At 38.1% G+C, this 20,962-nt stretch overlaps 1 protein-coding gene across 2 annotated transcripts in view; it reads left to right on the top strand.

The window, feature by feature from the left end:
- The window catches only part of RARB (retinoic acid receptor, beta), a 621,377-nt gene that overhangs the window by 50,547 nt on the left and 549,868 nt on the right, over positions 1–20,962 (top strand). The gene's annotated exons all lie outside the window — the stretch shown is intronic.

The raw sequence follows: 20,962 nt of genomic DNA, 5'->3' as shown, positions 1-20,962 counted from the left end.
CAGGGCATCTATGTGAAAATCATTCTTGGCATATTTTTGGTATCAGATGCTATTATTTGTTAAATCAAATTGAAATTGACAATTTATTAAGAGACAGTCTTAGGATTTTCATTTTAAATAAGCCAGATTTTAAAAGGAATTCTCCCCAGAAGCGCATTACAAGCTCAAGGACATGGCCTAAATCTCTCAGAGTCTTAGATTGTCAATTAAAAATCTGTGGTTGAAGCAACAAAGAGAGTAGTAGTATATGGTGGTGGTGTCTCATGGAGTCGGTTCTGATTGATAGCGACCCTGCACAGGGTTTCCGAGGCTGTAAATCTTTACAGGAGCAGAAAGCCTCATCTTTCTCCCACAGAACCACTGGTAGTTTCGAACTGCTGACCTTGAGGTTAGCAGCCCAACTAGTAATCGCTACACTACCAGAGATCCTATAGGAATGTATTGTTGTTGGTACGTGCCATCGAGTCAGTTCCAACCCATAGTGACCCTCTAAAGGGTTTCCAAGGAGCGACTGGTGAGCTTGAATCACCAACCTTGCTGTTCAAACTGACTTTGCAGTCTAGTGCATTAACCCACTGTGCCACACTAGATGTGTGTATATGTGAATGTGTGTACATGGGCACACATGCTTAGATACACATATGTATGCACATGTTGTTTTTAGGTGCAGTCAAGTCACTTTCACCTCCTAGTGACTCTGTGTAGAACACAATGAAACACTGCCCAGTCCTGTACCAGCCTCACAATTGTTACGCTTGAGCCCATTGTTGCCTCACTGTGTCAGTGCATCTCATTGGGAGTCTGTATGCACACATAAACATGTGTATATAAGCTTATTGTTTCAACAGCACAAATGTACAACTTAGTTATTAAAGGGGAATACCCTAGAAACCACCATACATGGAAGGAATTAGACCTTCCTCGATACCTCAAGAAAGGAGCTCTGGTAGCATAGTGGTTACGAGTTGGGCTGCCAACCTCAAGGTCAGCAGTTCTAAACTACCAGCAGTTCCACAGAAGGAAGATGAGGCTTTCTGCTCCCTTAAAGATTTACAGCCTTGGAAACCCTGTGCAGGGTCACTGTGAGTTGGAACCGACAACTGGTGCAGTATTTATGGGGTAATGCACTGGACAGTAAGGTCGGTTAGAACCACAAATCAGGTTCACCAGCTGCTCCTTGGAAACCCTGCATAGGATCACTATGAGTCAGAGCCAACTTGATGGTACTTAACAACAAAACAACAACAGATACCTCAAGAACCCTCCACCTATTCTCTCCTAAACATAGTCCTTTCCTGCCAAGAAACCTTGACTTTTATGCTAATCAATTTTTAACTTTTCTGTAGAATTTTCACCCAAATATGCATCTCTAAGCACTGTAGTTAGCCTGTTTTACATCATGTCTGTCTATTTTAGAGTCGTGGTGTCTTAGGCAGTCCTGATATGGTGCCAGAGGATAAGCACCTGATCTCAAGGTCGATTCCAAGCCCCTCCTTGAAAACCTTTCATGTGGTCGCTATGAGTCGGAACTGACTCAATGGCACTTTACAACAACAACAGGAGTGTCTGTTTTAACTTATAGTTTTACCCTAAATCTCTTTTTGCCACATTGCAATGTATTTGTTAAAGAAACCAGCTCATCTCTTCATCCTTTCCCTTGTCTGAAATTTTAGTGATTGCATTTCCATGGCATAGTTTAACTTTTTTTTTTTTCTGCCTTCTGTATTTCCTTCCAAATTGGTGTTGGATCTAGAAGCTTAATCAGAGACAGATTTGATTATTGGAGGAAAGCAGCTTCTTACGGGATGAGGTGTGCTTCATCAAGAATTGAGTATTTTCCAGCTTTCTGTATTTTTGTCTTAGAAGCATTCACTGCTGCTCTGGGTTTACACCCTTAATACATTGCTCTCATGGTTGTCTGCCATTGAGCCAATTGGATTGCAAAATGGTGAAATTCCAACTGGATCATTCTTTCTCCACTGATTTGTAGGCATACTTCTATAAAGAGAAACCTCTTCGTGTACTCTTTGGTTACCTGATGGAACTGTTTATCGAGAAAGAACAGGTTAAATGCTTGAGTATTTCACTTCATTCAACCAGTCTTCAAAATTAAAGATTAGGTTCCATATATCTTCTGAATTAAATTTTTATGTGCCACTAGAAACTAGCACATTTGATTTGTTTCCATCTGGACTGCTAACTACAAGATTGGTGGTTCAAAACCACCAGCCACTCCTAGGAAATTCTATATAGGGTCGCTATGAGTTGAAAGTGACTGAAAGGTACTTAACAACATCATATTTGTGATTTATAATTTCTCTTAGGAGTATGTTTCTATGTCTTCATAATGGCCAAAATTATGCATGCATAGATTGCTGTTGTTATGTGCCGTTTAGTTGGTTCTGACTCATAGCAACCCTGTACAGGGTTTCTGAGGCCATAAATCTTTATGGGAGTAGAAAGGCTCCTCTTTCTCCCATGGAACAGCTGGTAGTTTTGAATTGCTGACCTTGTGGTTCACAGCCCAATTTGTAACCACTACACTACCAGAGCTTGTCCCTAAAATGATGGAGAGAGGATAAAAGGGACCTCGAAATTTCTACTCTTCCATTCTGACTCTTGAAAGGCATATGACCAATGAAGGCAGGTTGACAGGGTTGAGAGGAGGTTGTACGTTCCTAAACCTGAGACTCTGATTATTTATCTGTAAAGCTGAGAATATTAGCACTTTTATTACCTTGATACAAGTATTCACTAAAAATGTACACAAAACACCTAGCAAAGTGCCAATGCATAGGAGGTATTTGATCCAAGGTTCTTCTCTTTCCTGTCAGGTTCTGAAGACACACACTGAATCCTGGAAGTAGTAAGCCTTGGATCCAACTAGAACAAGCTTGTCTCCTCTTCCCAAAATGTAGAATGAGAAATGGAAGCACATACAGAATGGGGTCATTCACTGGGCAACCACTGTTGAAGGCCCATAAACCTATGTTCTCTTTTTTCCTCCTTCTGCTCATTTGCGTTTTAATCTAAAGGAAGTTTTCATTACTACCAGTCAATAAAGTTTATTTTCATTCCCTTTGTTTCTGAGGAAACTTAACTAGTATTTCCTAGAAGCCTTTTATTATAACAGAAACCAGCTTGTCCTCAACCTCTGAAAAGGATGTCCTTAGCTACAGCACCACAGGCATCTCAGGGGGCTGATAGGCACCCCTGCTTTTATCTCATTGAAGGACTCCAGCTGAGAGGAAGAGCAGTTTTCCCTGGCTGCATTTCAGAAATCCTGTGACAATATTCTCAGCTTTATACCCTCAGCACACACACAGCAAACACCCATAATCCCTTACTCCATACACTATACAACACACCCACATTGCGCACACACACACATACTACTTGTCATTTTTATCTCTGTTTTTTCTTGTCGGTGTATTTGCCTTTAAATATTCATTGTGCTGCTCTATATTTTCCCAAGTTGTTCTTTTTCACTTGTGAGACAGTATCATCATAAAATACAAACATACTTGGAAATTATCATTTATTTTCAAAGAAAAAGAAATTCTCCTCTCTGGAAAAACTGTAGATGAAACCAGCTGCAACTAGACAGCTCCCAACCAGTGGTTTCTCCAAGCTGGATGACCTCCACCTACCCAGGGAAAGAGGAGGATTCTGGGGCAGTCTGCCACAGTAACATAAAACTGTATAAACATGTGCATGTTTCTTCACAGGAGAAGCAGGAATTCATTTGCTATAGTTTTACAATGCTATAGGGTTTGACTGTATTTATGCAAAATCTTTCATGTACACTGTATCCTATCATCCTTATAATCATTCTATGAGGAGGGCTAAGAACAGACTTCTAGTCTCACTTTTTAAAATTGAAAACTCATAGAGATGCCTCAGGGTCATAAAGCTGAGATGCCAGAGACAGAACCAGTACTCAGCTCTCCTTTCTTTCCAGCAGTCTGTGTGGTACCCCACCTTCTGTCTCTATATCAGAGCAGTGCAAGTTTCTACCTTTTCATGGTTCTCACTTTCCTGGTGAGATGGCTCGTGGCCTATTCACTTGAACTTCCAACTGTTTCTGGAATCTTACTACTTTCCTTTTCAGTCAAGTCATGATGAAGGGCTCTATTTATTTGACTATAAATATTTATCCAGCACTGTCTGTATGCCACATTGTGACAGGCATCTGTAGTATGGAACCAAATGCCCTCAAGAGGTTTATAGTCAAGCAGAATAAAGATTTTATATATACAAGGTTGAGTCAAAAATGATCTGCACTCTGGCTGTAAAATTTATTTTAATCAACTTTTAGAAAAGACAAATACATATTTTTGACATAATCTCTTTGCTCTCAATGCACTTTGTCTGTCTGTCTACAAACTTTCATATTCCCTTATTAAACACTGTTTTAGGCTGAGCTGCAAGCCACAAATGCACAGCTGTCTTCACTTCATCAGAGGTGAATCTTCAGCTTTGAATGGATGCTTTCAGGGGACCAAACAGGTGAAAGTCCAAAGGAACAAGATCAAAACTATAGGGGGGATACTTTAACACCTCAAAATGAAGTTTCTTGCACAGTGTCAATGGTGTGGGCAGAGGTGTGGGGATGTGTATTGCCCATGCAAGATCACAATGCCCTTGGATAGCAGAGTTCTCTGTTTATCCCCAAACTTAGGCTTCAGTTTTTCAGTGAGCATCCTGCTGTAACAAGCACTGTTGATTGTTAGTGGTCTAGTACTGGCCCTCGTGGCTCCCAGGAAATTGTAAGCATCAGTTTTCTAGTTGATAGTTGACTTTTGAAGTTGTTCTTGGTTGGCAATAGAGGATGTTTCTATTCCATACTCTGCTATTTACTCTCAGGCTCATAATAATGAATCTGTGTCTCGTCCCCAGTAACAATTATTTTAAAAGAAACTTTTACCCTCCTTTGAGTATCAGTCTAAATCTTGTGTATGGATATCCTAGCACTTCTGTTTATACTTTTCTTTGAGTTATTTCGGTACCATCTTGTCCAAACTTTTCAAAACCCAAGTCTGTCTTGGATTATTTCATAGGCAGAACCATGGCTGACTTGCAAACGATTTGCCACACAATCCAGTGTTACTCATCTATTCAACAGAATCATTTCACCTGCACTTAATATTGTCATCATCTGTGGACATAGATGGGCGTTTTAATATAACCAGAGTGTGTGTGCGCGCATGTGTGTGTATACATATAATACATAAAACATTATGTCTGAGGATTCCTATTAAGATCAACTTTTTGTGAACTCATTTAAATAGAAATTAATAAAGGAAATACCTCTAGATTAAAGAATAAATGTAGAATGGTACATTATCCTGGATGAACAAGTAAAAAAGTCTCAAGGTACCTCCTTCTCATTTTCTGCATACTACTGGAGTCCATGGGCTCCTGGTGTGGCGCTGAAGGATCACCACTGAACTTCAAGGGCAAGGTTATCAGTTCACTCCCACCAACTGCTTCTCAGAAACCCTACACAGGATCGTTATGAGTTGGAACCTACTTGATGGCACTGAACAAAAACAACAATTCGAGTGATGGCGGTGCCAACCATTAGTGTGCTCATCTGCTAACTAAAAGGTTGGAGGTTGAAATTTACCCATAGTCACCTTGGAAGAAAGACCTAAGAATCTACTTGTCAGAAGTCAGCCACTGAAAACACTATGGAGCACAGTTCTACTCTGACACACATGGGGTCATCATGAGTCACTATTGACTCTATGAAAACTGGTTTTTATTGTAAAAAAGAAGAGAATGTAGAAGGAGAAATTTGGTGAATAAGCATTTGAAAGGTCTGAGTTGTCTTTGGGCATGAGCCATCACAAGTCCTACAATTTGAAGGAACACTAATGTATTGTTTTGACTCTAAAATCAACAATCTGCTTTATAAAACCTAGTTCTTCTCTTGGTGCCAAGTGCAAATATCAGCAGGAGGGTTTATTCTTGTTGTTTTTACAAACTTGCCAATAGAGTACATACTGCTCTTCCTCCCTTGTTCACCATATCTAGCCCTCATTTTATCAGACTCTTCAAATAAAGCATGTGCTCACTCTTTTTGTTTTCAGAAATGATATTCTCTGGGAAATTGTATTAAATCATGAAATATAATGTTAAGAAACTCTGTTATATTTGTCAAACAGCTATACTCCTAGATGGTTTCAGAAGACAGGTTCCTATTCACTCATCCTGCCAGCTTTTTGGATTCATACAAAGAGAGTCAAGTGTGGTTCTTGAAATGGAAAAAGAACAAAATTTGTGAGTAAAAATAGAAATAAATCTATGTAATGTGACATACATATCTCATTTTCAAGCTATTATTATTATGCTCAAAGTAAGGCACTTGAGAAAAATGTGTTGAGTTGAATTCATTTTTTTTCTAAAGAAAATTACTGAATAGGGATATAGGTTTATCTTATAAAAAAGAATATATCTGCATCATCTTGCATAACAAGAGATTCACTATTTAACATGTTTCATAAAATGCTCACATGCAGCCATTGATTAAATATTGTAATTGAACTGCCTTTAGACTACTTCACCGTGACTCTAACTCAGCCAGTCAGTTTGACAGCTGTATTTCCCTAACTGCATGGTTCAGCAGAGACCAACTAATAAACAATTTTCTTCTGTTTAGAAACACAGAACAACAGTTTTTCTGTATGTGAGAATTCATCTTCTGATCGCTTAGATGTGCAGTATTTAACAGTTTTTAAAAGTCATTACATTAGTAATGGGATTCTTTTGGAAGAAGCATTATGTAAGCAAAAGAGAACTAACTGACCCTGGATTTAACAGATCCAGGTTCAAATGCTAACTCAACCACTTATTTTGCATGTGATACTGGGCACATTATCTATTATATGGTCGTGTATGGTCATGCTTAGAGGAAGACTCATTAACAACCTGCGATATGCAGATGATGCAACCTTGCTTGCTGAAAGTAAAGAGGACCTAAAACATTTACTGATGAAGATCACAGAGCACAGCCTTCAGTATGGATTACGTCTCAATGTAAAGAAAGCAAAATCCTCACCACTGGACCAATAATCAACATTCTTATCAATGGAGAAAAGATTGAAGTTTTCTAGGACTTCATTCTTCTTGGATCCACTATTAACACTCACAGAAGGAACAATCAAGAAATCAAATGACGTATTGCATTAGGCACATCTGCTGCACAAGACCTTTTTAAAGTATTGAGGAGCAAAGATGTCAGCTTGAGGACTAAGGTGTGCCTGACCCTAAGCCATGGTATCATATGCATGCAAAAGCTGAACAGTGAATAAGGATGACTGTAGAAGAATGGATGCTTTTGAGTTATGGCATTGGAGGAGAATATTGAAAGTGCCATGGGCTGCCAAAAGAACCAATAGATCCATTTTGGAAGAAGTGCAGCCAGAGTGCTCTTTGGAGGACAAGATGGCCAATCTTTGTCTCTCATACTTTGGACTTATTGTCAGGAGGGACCAGTCGCTGGAGAAGTATATCATGTTTGGTAAGGTGGAGGGCCAGAGAAAAAGAGGAAGACCCCCAACGAGATGGATTGGCCAGGTGGCCGCATCAATGGACTCAAGTGTGGCAGCAGTGGTGAGGTTGGCCCAGATTGGTCTGCTGTGCATAGAGTTGCTATGAGTTGGTGCTGACTCTATGGCACCTAACAACAATGACAACATATGGTCATGGCTATTTAATGGGAGCATCAATGTAGATCCATGAGGTGAATATAAATAAAAAGTATAAAGCAATGCCTAATTTAAGACAGGAGTCCTGGTGTGGTGCTGTAGGTAAATGTGCTGGACTGCAAAGTCGGTTTGAACTACAAGTCCAGCAATTCAAGCTCACCAGTCACTCCTCAGAAGCCTATACAGGGTCACTAAGGGGCAGAACTGAATCAACAACACTTAACAACAATGTAAGACATTACTATTCTTTTGATTTTGTTTATAGTCACACACACACACATACACACACACAAACACTGCTTTGCAAATCTACTCATTTTACTTTTAATTTATGCTCTACTTATTTCCAAAAATTGTATTTGAAGCGGCACATGATATGTGATGTTGATATAATAGAACCAATCAAACAAGGAAGTGTTAGCAGTTGACAGCTAAGGAAGGAAAGGGAAATTAGAAGGAACAAATAACACTGGAAAGGAGCCCTGATGGTTTAGTGGATTATGTGTTGGGCTGCTAATCTCAAATTCAGCAGTTCGAATCCACCAGGTGCTCCTTGAGAGAAAGAGGCCACTTTCTGCTCCCATAAAGATTTACAGCCTCAGGAAACCCTATGCCAGGTTATTATGAATCAAAAGCAGTTTGATGTTACACTACCAAGTGTAGAATTTCCTAAGCTCTGTATCAGTCAAGGGAAAAAGGAAAACACCATTTTTATATAGATTTCCCAGTATAATAAAAAAAGTTATTCCTTATTTGCACTTATATTTGATATAGCTCATAGCTGAGGGCTAATAAGGTAACTTTTATGAAGTCCTGATGTGGCACTGTAGGATAAGCACTGGACTGCAAGGTCAGTTTGAACCTCAAGGTAAGCAGTTCAAATTCACCAGTCACTACTTGGATATCCTATAAAGGTTGCTATGAGTCAGAACCAACTTGCTGGCACTTAACAACAATGAGGTAACTTTTTACATTAAAACAGGCTCCATAAATACAGAATTACCAAATATTCCTGTAAGAACCCAGAGCCTCTGTCAGTAAGGTACTTCGTGTAGGAAAGCACAGTTACTACATTTAAAATTTACTAATTTGCTGTGAATTGGTTTTTCTTAAATCTATTTTGGAGTATTGTTCAATAGAAACCACCTCTCCAGTGTTATGTCCAAGCTTTGAATGAGTGAGAAAAAGCCATGAAGAATTGAAGTCATGACTTTTTCTACATGTCTCTATCACATGAGGGTCACACATGTGCCTCTCAGGTCTGTATTTATATAATCCAGAAATAACTCTAGATGTGACTTGCACATTATGCTTCTTTAATTTTCCTGGATTTCCTTAATGGTACCCAAACATCATAAGGTGACACTTGTTCTTGTTAGGTGCCATCGAGTCAGCTCCAATTCATAATGACCTTATGCACAACAGAATGAAACACTGCCAGGTCCTGAGTCCTCCTAACAACCGTCATTATGCTTGAACCCCTTGCTGTTTCTGCCTTAGGCAGGTTACTTGATACAGGTTAACCTGACTTTCTCCATTTGCATAATGGAACCGCTAAATCCATCTCATTGTGTTACTCTATTAACAGTACAGTCTGAGATATATAGTTGGCAATCAATACATGATAGTGATTATAGTTTGGCTGTTTCTTATCTACAATAAAAGAATATGAATTGTTCTGAAATGTGAAATAGTTCCATAATTCTTTTGACAACAAACTCTGACATAAGCTAACATGAGGTTAGTTATGGTTTTCTGACTATAAGTAGAACTTGGAAACAGAAACAGTACTATTTCCATATTTGTTTATAAGGTGCTGCCTCATAACCCTCCTATGGCTAGTGCATAAAAAATAGCATATACACTAAATTATGTTTCTAAACTATGAAGAATTCTGAATTCCCAAACACATAAGGCCACCAACGTTTCAAATAAAGAACTGAGTCCAGGTGTGGCGTTAAAGAGTAAGCACTAGACTGCTGGCCACAAGGGCGTTGGCTCAAACCCACTAGCGGCTCCTCGAAAACCCTTTATAGGTTCACTAAGAGTCAGAACTGACTCAATGGCATTAAACAATAACATCTTATCTTTAGAGTTTGAAAGTTCGTTGTTGCTGTTAAATGCTTTAGACTCAGTTTTGACTCATAGCGACCCTGTATAGGGTTTTTGAGGAGTGGCTGGTGGGTTTGAACCACCGACCTCGTGGTTCAAACTGATTTTGTAGTCCAGTGTTATATCCTACAGCGCCACACCAGCACTCCATCTTATCAGAAGGTACACTGATATGTGGAAGTCGCTTCTATGGTATTCCTTAGTCACAGTAGCATCTCCTACACACACAAACCCTTTTCTGAACTCTGCCAACTTTGGAAAGTTCAATAGGGTGATTGCAGCCTAGCTTCCTGATGGCTTCAGTTCTTCCTTACACTAAACTAAACTCTATCTCCTAAGAAATTATCTACTGATCCCTGTTCTGGTAGCTGAGAAACCAGAGAATGGGCCTGCCTCTCTTTCAGGTGATTGCCCCTCAAATATTTTAAGAGAGTTACCCTTTCTTGAACCTTCTCTCATACAGGCAAAACAATCATACTTTCTAAAGGTAGTCTTTATGGGACCCATATGCAGGCCTCTTCCAAGCATGCTTTGTTTTGTTCATTTCCCACTTAACATGTGCTGCCTACTAGTTACCAACTGCCTTCAAGTTGACTTCAATTCATGGCAGCTCCATGTGTATCAGAGTAGAACTGTTCTTCATAGTGTTTCCATTGGCTGAGTTTTTTGGAAGAAGATCACCAGACATTTTTTACCTTTGAAGCCAGACTGCAAAGCTGTTTGAACTGCAAGGTCGGTGGTTCAAGCTCACCAGCTGCTCCTTAATAATCTTATACAGGGTCGCTATGGGTCAGAATCGACTTGACAGCACTTGACAACAACAACAAACCTTTGATATTTCAGTTAGCATATGAGCACATTTCATCACCCAGAGATTCTATGTTATCTAGAACCAAAATATGTGGTCTTTGTCTTACAAAAAAAAATCTGATTCATGTCATTCATGACCAACATTACCTCCTCTGATGCCAAACAGTGTTTAGTAGGGGCTGAAGTTTTTATATAATGTTTGAACTCTGAGTTATCTATTTAGCAGACTCTAGGCAAGGAGCTCTGGTAGCATAGTGGTTACGAACTGGGCTGCAAACTGCAGGGTCAGCAGTTTGAAACTACCAGCTGTTCTGCGGGAGAAAGATGAGGCGTTCTGCTCCTGTAAAGATTTACAGCTTCGGAAACCCTGTATAGGGTCTCTATGAGTCGGAACCAACTCCACGGCACACAGCCACCACCAGGCAACTTAAACTTCTGAGATCCTCAATGTTTTTACCCAGACAAAGGGAATAATAATGTGAGCTCCATGGTATTGCTATGAGATTTTAATTCCTTACATGAAAAGTGTCTAGTACAATGCTTGTCACACAGTAAGTACTTAATAGTGATGATTATTAAAAGTTTAATGTGTCATCACCATGTTTGATTTTGTTGTTTGTTTTTACATGGTTTCTTGGGTGATATCAGTACCATGCTTACTCCAAACAAGCCTAAGTTATAAGTGGGTTTATTAGTTTTTATTTTTTTAAATTTCTTATTGTGAAATATGTGATAGTTTACATGGGAAAACATCAGCCTTACCTTCATCCTATCTTATTTCATTTCATTGCAATGATTACAGTCGCTTGAATGCATCATCAAACCAGCAAAGGGTACACCCCGCAAACCTGCCCCCGGGCCACCAGCACACAGGGCCTCTCCCTCCCTAAGTCTAAAGTCCCTAGCCACTCCATCTCTCCATGTCATTGTCTCTGGCTCTATCTCTGGCATCATAAGTGGGTTTATCTTTTAAGTCTGGTATAGAAATGAACAGATTCTGATGTTGTGAAAATACAATTTATATAATAAACATTTTCTGCTAGTCTTAAAGGAAACTCATTTTATTTCTCTACACCTACACCACCCATCTCTTTTAAACTAAACGCAGCTTCAGGACAACTTGATTGGCACAAGAGTGTAAGCATGCATCTTTCAGGTACATATTTAGAGATCCACTGTGGGAATTTATTTGTTTCTCCAGTTTAAAAACCAAGTGGGTGTCTTGTTTCTGATCTGAGACTGCTCATCCTGTGTGAACATTTCCAAGTACACAAAGTGGAGCCATAAATTATATTTTGATCAGTGCCAAAAAATTAGTGCCAGAGAACATCTTGACGTTACTATTAGTGTATGTTGTGTCCTGTAATTAAGCAGAATTGGCTTGTAGAAGTGTTCTTCTGAAGATGGAGCCTGCCTTCCATGGGAGCATAATCAGAATGAGCTATTGCTCTCATTAAGTTACTTAGCAATACATCACTGGTGTGACCTGTCATTCTAATGATGCATTAGTGTAATTCATCAACAGGGTGAATCCCACTAATAAGGTGTTTCTCCAAAGGCAAAGCTATCCACTGAAGAAAGCTTCCAGGAGCAGATGTATGATGACTACAGGCAACTGTCTTTAATGAATTTCCTACCCTCTTTCATACTGTATAAAGTTTGACTTTTTTAAGCTATCCACATCAATGTCTATCGCTTTCTAAATTTTTCTGATTTCTGTGTGTGTGTGTGTGTGTGTGTGTGTGTGTGTGTGTGTGGTATGACTAACTTTCATTCTTTTTAGTGTGTAATTGAACTACTTGGCTCTTTCCTGAAGAGTTTTACTTTGAGAAAACTCCATTTCACAGCTGCCATTATCAAACTACCTCTGGATGTCTTTGTAATTAATACCATTTCTTGGTGTTAAATGCCATCGACTCAATTCCAGCTCTTATTGTTGTTGTTAAGTGCTGCTGTGTCAGTTTCGACTCACAGCAAACCTGTATAGGGTTTCCGAGGAGCGGCTTGGGGGTTGGAATCACTGACCTTGTGGTTAGCAGTCTAGTGCTTATCATACAGCGCCACACCAGGAGTTTTTCCAGTTCACAGGGACTCTGTGTAGAATTGCCCAGGCTTTAAAAAAAAAAATCTTTAGTCAGAGCAGAAAGCCTCTTATTTCTCCAGGGGAATCAGTGCTTTTTGTATGTAGCCACCACACTCCCCAATTTATACCATGCTGTTGTTATTATTAAGTGCTGTTGAGTCGGTTCTGGCTCACAGTGACCCTGTATATAGTTTTCCAGGAGTAACTGGTGAGTTTAAATCTCCAACATTGTGGTTCAAACCAACCTTGTGGTTGAGTGCTTATCTTATAGTGCTACACCAGGATTGCATTGTTCCTTTAATGCAATACATGATCCTAAAATAGATTTAAAAATAGATATTCTATGCAACTATACCACTCAAATCAAAAGGTAGGTGATAATGATACTAAAAAGAAAGATTATAGTAAAGTCAGTTGAGTATTACATTTACTGCTGAATTTCTTGGCATCAAAATCAAAGAGGGATAATGGATTGAAATGATAAAATATATTTTGTTTGAAAACTTTCTACATTAAATTATAAGGTTTGTTTTAAATTTGGACCTTTCTATAAAATAACTTTATATAAACTTACATAATGACAACTTGAAGAACTTAATGGAATTTACTTGCAATAGTAACTTTACTGTAGTAAATGAAGTCATATTCTTCAAACAGGGATTTCTTATTCTTAACCTTAGATAAAGCTAAGGGTACAGTATAATTAAAACAGTGTCTGTTGAAGGCATTTTCTATCAAGAGAAAAGATTATGTGGTTCAGATATATAACTTAATTTGGGAATGTTGTTTTAGTTGGGGCTGTTAAGTGCCATGGGTTGGTTCCAACTCATAGCAACCCTGTATAGGGTTTCCAAGGAGTGGCTGGTGAATTTGAATTGCCCACTGTGGTTCAAACTGACCTTGTGGTCCAGTACATTATCCCACAGTGTGTAACATTAGAAAAGCTATCGGAATCATTAGAACCATGTTTCTCAGTTGTTTTTCTATAATCTCCTCTTCCTCTGGACTTTTTTCAGGAGATGGGTAACAACAAATTAACTTCTTTTTCAATTCTGTTGAGGTATCACTTATAAATAATAAAATTTAGTATTTGTACTTCTACACTTTGATAGATTTTGTTAACTGTATAGAGTCAGGTAGGCACCACCACCATTAAGGTACTGAATAGTCCCATCACACTAAAGTGCCCTTGTGCCCATTGCAGTTTGTCCTCTCTCCAAACCCCCAGCCTTAAGCAGCTACTGATCTCTTGTCACAATAGTTTTGCATTTTCTAGAATTTTATATAAATGAGATTATACAACATAACATCTTTTGTTCCTGGTTTCTTTCAATTAGCACCCCTTTTGTGTATATTCATACTTTGTTTCTTTTTATTGTTGATTATAAATAAATCCATTTCATTAGGTTTTTTTGTTTTGTTTTGTTTTGAGGAAGTAAAAAGCTTACAGGATCTTAAGAGTAGTTGATAGAAGGAATATCTATGCAGATTTGATAACAAGCATGGTGTAACTGTTTGTTGCCTTGCTTAAATGGAAAACAGATGCCTTGTGTTTTTTCAATTCTTTATAAAGACAAGTTTGAAAGCTGAGTGATGGCAGTAACCATGTTCTCTACACAGCCATTAGATAGATCTACACTATCTAGCCCAATGTTTGCATTCACTAGGTGCTAAATAAATCATTGTTAAATGAATGAAGACATTAATAGATGCTCATCATCCATGTACAATAGTAGCATATGGAGAGTGTAGTCCCACAAAGAAAAGAGCAGTGAAATATAAAGAGAAAAATTACATTAGTTACCACTTACTAAGTACTTATCATACTCGTGCTTGTTAAGTGACTCCAGCACTCTTCATATATTTCAGGTTCCTTACAGATCTTTTAAAAATCTTTTTGGTCTAGTGGAGTTTATCCCAAAAGGCTTTAGGATAACTAAATACATTTACTAGACTCTTTCCATTTTATTTGCTCCAAAAGTACTTCTAAATATTTAGTAATTAACTGGATTATGCTTTTCTTAGTGTTTCTAAACATAGCTTTAAGAGTCATAGTTTTTAAGAGTTTTTCTAAACATAGCAAAGTATAACCAAGGAATAGTACACTTGGAAACAGAACACCAGAGAATGTTAACACTTAAAGATAGTTTAGTCTGTCTTTTTTTCAAAGAGGAAACTCTTTAAAATGAGCTTCTTCAACTCTGACTCACACAACATTTAGTGGCACATTTTGTGTAATGGAAGATCAATTTTTTTAATAGCCTATTAATCCCAACAAGAAAGCATTTAGTTTTCACAATTTAACCTGAAAACAAAAGGGAAATGTCTACATTGAGGTGTTTAGATCCAAGCTTCATTCAAGAGAATTGACAGTGGGCTTTCTATTGTGTTGAGTGGTATTTTAGAACATGTCAAGAAAATAATAATTTCCATAAGAAGTGGTAACATAACTTATGTTAGTATCTTGGTCAAGGCAAAAAACAATCAACAACAACAAAGAAAACCAGATAAATGAAAGAAGGCCAAATTGTATACTAGGAGACTCAATCGGACACCTCAGTGGATGGCAAAATCTATTACTTCATGCTTTAAACTAAACTGTTGTTTGGCCTTTAGGATACACTCTCTTTATAATATCAAGTAATCTAAAAATTAGGTTTTTACATGGAATGAAGCGTATCTGAAATTTCAGGAGATTAATTTTAACTCTTATTATATGCCATGTCTATGCAGTTTAGAATTCACAGAGGTTTTAATTTAGCAGGCAAAATGCCTTCAAATGTAAGACACTTTAAATATTTGGAATTTTATAGACTGAGTGAAGCATTAAGTGATTTAATGAAGTGAATTGTGTTGGTTTTACAAATCCCGCAAGATGATACCCAGATGGATGTTCTATTGCACTTGTTACTAAATAAAATTGGTTTGCTGTATTCATCCATTAACTCAAAGATTATTTGTCAAATGTTTGCAAAGTGCTTAAGTATTATAACAGGAATAAACAAAGTACTTTGATAGTGCAAGGGGAGAGCAGTGGAAGGATAATTCAAGAGAAGATGACTGGATGTGTCTATGGAGAAGCATTTTAGTAGATTGACACAATGAAGGTGGTAAGGAATTTTATGAAAAGGGCAAATTACAAGGATCTATTCTCTCTGGTGAAGGAGCTCTGGTAGCGTAGTGGTTATGAATTGGGCTGCCAACCTTAAGGTCAGCAGTTCGAAACTACCTGCTGCTCCACAGGAGAAAGATAAGGTGTTCTGCTCCCATAAAGATTTATAGACTCGGAAACCCCGTACAGGGTCGCTATGGGTCAGAACTGACTTGACGGCACTTAACAACAACAACAACAACAATCGTCCCTGGTGTGGTGTTGCAGGATAATGCACTGGACTGTAAGGTCAGTTTAAACCACAAGGTCGATGGTTCAAACCCTCCAGCCACTCCTCAGAAATCCAGTAAAGGGTCACTATGGGTTGGAATCGACTCTACGGCACTTAACAACAATGACAATTCTCCCTAGGTTCCATTTTGGAAAGATATTAATGCTCTCAAGAGGAACCATACATTATTAGAAAGGCAATGTCTTTCAGCCACATTTCAACACCAAAGAGATGAAATTCATGATCATAGTAAGATCCTACAGTGTCTAGAATCCTTAAGTTATAAAAATTCATTTCTGGTGTTTAGTTACTAATCAGTAAGTTCTAACTCATAGCAATGTATGTTTAACAAAATGAAACACTGTTTAGTCCTATGATGTCTTCATGGTCATTGGTAAAAGTTAATGCATCATAAATAAAAGTTGATGTCTCTTAAAATAAGGCATTCATAAGATAAAACAGCAAGGACTCCCTGATAGCATAGTGGATAATGAGTTGGGCTATTAACCATAAGATCAGCAGGATAAAGATGAGGCTTTCTGCTCCCATAAAGATGTACAGCCCTGGAAACCATATAAAGGTTCTATATGGATCAGAAATGACTCCATGGCACATCACAACCACCACCACAAGATAGCATGGCTTCACTTTTAAAAAGAATTATCTAGAATTTTATGATATAACGTTGTTGAAAGTCATAAAGAAATTTCATATGACGTGACTACTAGACCTAGATCCAGATACAAGTATAGATACAGATACACCTGCTCCCCTCACACACATACTTGTAATGGAGATAATAGTCATTTTTGGTCAATAGGCTATCTTTAAATTTTTCCAATTATATGATGATAACTTTGAATTTTTTTAAAGTGATATTTGAACAACCTCTGACACCTTACCCAATAGCCCAGCACCTGTAACAGACTTTTATGACACAAAATTTTGTTACCTTCCATAATAAAGATGCATTAATATCCCTCTAATCAGAAATATATACAGGTATCATGGCTAGCTTAGTGTCCATGATATGTTCTGTGAAACATGACAGTATTTGATGTGGACATTGTGAGAATGCCATATTAGGTGTACTCTGGTTATGCTTTTAATTTAAGCATCTTGAACAATCTTCATTCTTTGGCAGTTATCTTCTGTGTGCTGAGAGCAACTTGCTTTTGTGTTTGATCATGAGCAATTTCTCCATATCTAATATAGGTCCCTCTTACATTGTTATTAGTCCTGTAGTTTTCTTGGTAGACTTAATCATTCAACAGGCTGGAGAACTTTTTTTGGTTTTGAAGATCATTGTGGTTGTTGAGTGTGACATGCCTAAATCACAAGTAATGGCAGTCACTGATTTTCTTCCTTCATGTTGTTAACCTTTTGTTGCACTTCACATCAATACTTCTCCTTTGCCTCTTGCTGCTGCTCACTGGCATTGGTTTTGCTGCAATTGGGAGATACAATGTGCTTGATGGTAATATTTTCAAAAGAAAATTAAACAGAGAGATAATGCTTACTCAAGAGACACAAAGTATGCAATCAGATGCTGCTGCTTACTAGTTGAAGCATACAGTTACACAGTAAACTTTTAGATGAAAAGTACAGTACATAGTAAGCCAGTAACATAGTGTTATAACTATCAAGACCTATGCATTATAGGATAGGTGGAGTCTTGGTGTAGCACTGAGATAATGCACTGGACAGAAAGGTCAGTTTAAGCTGCAAGGTTGGTGTTTCAAATTCACTAGCTGCTCGTTAGAAACCATATATAGGGTTACTATGAGTCAGAACTGACTCTATGGTATGTAACAACAACAACAACATATATATTGTGCCATTATATTCCTGGCAATACAATTGGCTTGTATACAAGAGACATGAAATATACATGTCACATGTGGAAAGCTGTTACATTCACTAAGTCTCGTGCTCTGAATGGAATTCCTGAGCTCAGTCATAACCTTGGGGCACTATGATCACATAGGAAGTTGGACGTTGTCTAAACAGACATTATGTGGTGTTTGATTATAAGTCCCTTGTGCTTAAATATTCATTGTTGTTGTTGTTACATGCCATGGAGTCAGTTCTGACTCATAGCACCCCTCTACAGGGTTTCCGAGGCTGTAAATCTTTACTGGAGGAGAAAGCCTTATCTTCCTCCCGTGGAACAGCTGGTAGTTTCGAACTGCTGACCCTGAGGTTAGCAGCCCGATTCATAAATATTCATGGATAGCTATAATTGATAAAAACAACGGTGACCCTTTTTAAACAAACTATCTATATGACATTTTGTTCTGTTGTATACAAAGCCATCATGAGTAGGAGTTGATTCATTGGCAGCCATTTCTCTACTCATCTTTCTAGCTCATATAAAAATTCAGTTTTACAGAATGCATATGAAAAGAGTGAGTATCCACCTTTCTAAGAGATTTTCCAAAAGACTTATTTTTAGTGTGTATTTCTTGTTCACTTAGATATTCAGTAGAGTTACAAATAGCCACAATTAGACCATGTTTACCCTATTAAACGAGGCACAATTATTATAATACTTAAGTTTATTTTAGGAAGATTTACAAGAGCCTTTATTAAACAAACAATGCAGCTAGATTGAAATTACTTTGAAAAAGCAGTGAACTTGCTGTGACTTCTGTATAATTTAGTTTTACCCCCCAAATAGCTTGATTGCTATAATTCTCTTAGGGAGAAAGTACCATGACCAATTCCTTTAGAAAGGGAATTTAAAATCACATTTATGATTAATTTTTCTAGCATTTTACAGAGCCCTCAATGCAAGTTAGCCTGTTTTCTTGACTAAAACCTACAAACCTGCCAATCCTTATATCTGAATTTAATCTACACTACCTATATGACAGGTGAACAAGTATAACTTCTGCTACAGGACATGAATTTGACTTTACATTCAAATTGTCTTTGAGCAGGTTGGCTGCTGTCTGAACTGGTAGTGGGCACTCAATCAAAAATAGTATCTACCTTCACTTTCTGGCAGGTTCTCCCAGGCTCCATGTCCTTCCCTGTCAGGCAGATCTGTGAATCAAACACAAAGAGCCACACTAGAGACAGACCAAGGTATGACATGCTCAGGAGAGTTTGAATGTAGGGTCTTTGGAATGATCCACAGTTATCCATAACTGAACTCCAGGAAGACTTAACTCTGTGGTCTTTCTCACGATTTGGAACTTGACATGCTAGAGCAGACCAATTATATGATAGCCCGTGATGTTTAACCATAGCATGACTATTGTTGATTGCTTTAATTAGATGTTCTGCTTTCCTTGATGAGCCCAATTACTCTATTTTCTGTTTCAAGCTTTAGTCTCTTCTTTAAGAAGCTGACGGCTGGGCACTGCAAAGATGTTGCTTAAGAAGATTCACAGGACTACGAGTGAATCAATTTTAAAGATTGCCAGTCGATGGGTTCATGGACTCTAATGAAATAAGTATATCTGTTGAAAGTATATTAAAAAATGAAAGAAACGAGAGAAATCAATACAAGTTTGAGTATTTTACCTTTTCTTAAAACAAATAGAGGAAACATTTCTGGAAAATAAGCTATGCACTAAAATAATTTAAACTATCAGCTTGATATGTTTACTAAGCAAGAAAGATAAAACATGGATGCATTCAACAGGGAGGATTTATTTTATATTACTGTTAGTTTTTATTATAAAAACACTGCAGAAAATGCATATTGTTACAAGGTACTGGATGCTTGACAATCATAATCCCCAAAGTTCACATTACACACATCTTCTGTAGTATTTGTTTTTAGACTTCTCAAAATACAGATAAAGGAGCTCTGGTAGTGTAGTGGTTACAAGTCAGGATTCACAATGTCGGCACTTCAAAAATACCAGCAGTTCTGTGGGAGAAAGATGAGGCTTTCTGTTCCCATAAAAATTTATAACATTGGAAACTTATACAGGGTCACTACCACTCAGACCTGACTCCAAGGCAAACAGCCACCACCATAGTGGTGTTCTCTGATAGCACATATGTTGTTGTTAACTGCTGTTGAGTCGGTTCCAACCCATAGCAACCCTGTATAGGGTTTCCAAGGAGTGGCTAGTGAACTAGAACCACTGACCTTGAATTAACCCACAACACCACACCAGGACTCCAATGGCATATATTTGTTGTTGTTGTTAAGTGCCGTCGAGTCGGTTTCGACCCATAGCGACCCTGAATAGGGTTTCCGAGGCTGTACATCTTTACGGGAGCAGATCGCCTCATCTTTCTCCCGCGGAGCGGCTGGTAGTTTCAAACTGCTGACCTTCCGGTTCGCAGCCCGATTCGTAACCACTACGCTACCAGAACTCAGTAATGACATATATAGATAACTTAAAAAAAAAAAAAGCAATCTTTGAGAAGTTGCTATGGAAAATTTGAAAAGCGGCTCACTTACTTTTCTTCCCACCCCACCACAGCCAACTGTTGTTTGTTTTATTATCAGGTTTATACTGTGAAAATTTAGAACATTTACATTTTCTTTTGTAATCATAATTCTTATAATAATGTATCATTAAGCAGCTTCTAAATTTATGTGTATTCCAAAAAAAAAAAAAAAAACCCAGTAAATTATGTATTGTTGTTATGTGCCGTGGAGTCGGTTCCGACTCATAGCAACCCTGTACAGGGTTTCCAAAGTTATAAATCTTTACGGGAGCGGAAAGCCTCATCTTTCTCCTGCGGAATAGCTGGTAGTTTCAAACTGCTGACCTTGTGGTTTGCAGCCCGATTCGTAACCACTACGCTACCAGAGCTCCTTTAAAATATGTATGTTGTTGTTGTTAAGTGCCGTCGAGTCGGTTCCGACCCATAGCGACCCTGTACAGGGTTTC

Source organism: Chrysochloris asiatica, unplaced genomic scaffold (assembly GCF_000296735.1).
Source record: "Chrysochloris asiatica unplaced genomic scaffold, ChrAsi1.0 scaffold00030, whole genome shotgun sequence".
Lineage (NCBI taxonomy): Eukaryota > Metazoa > Chordata > Mammalia > Afrosoricida > Chrysochloridae > Chrysochloris > Chrysochloris asiatica.
This window is presented reverse-complemented; position numbering and strand designations above follow the sequence as displayed.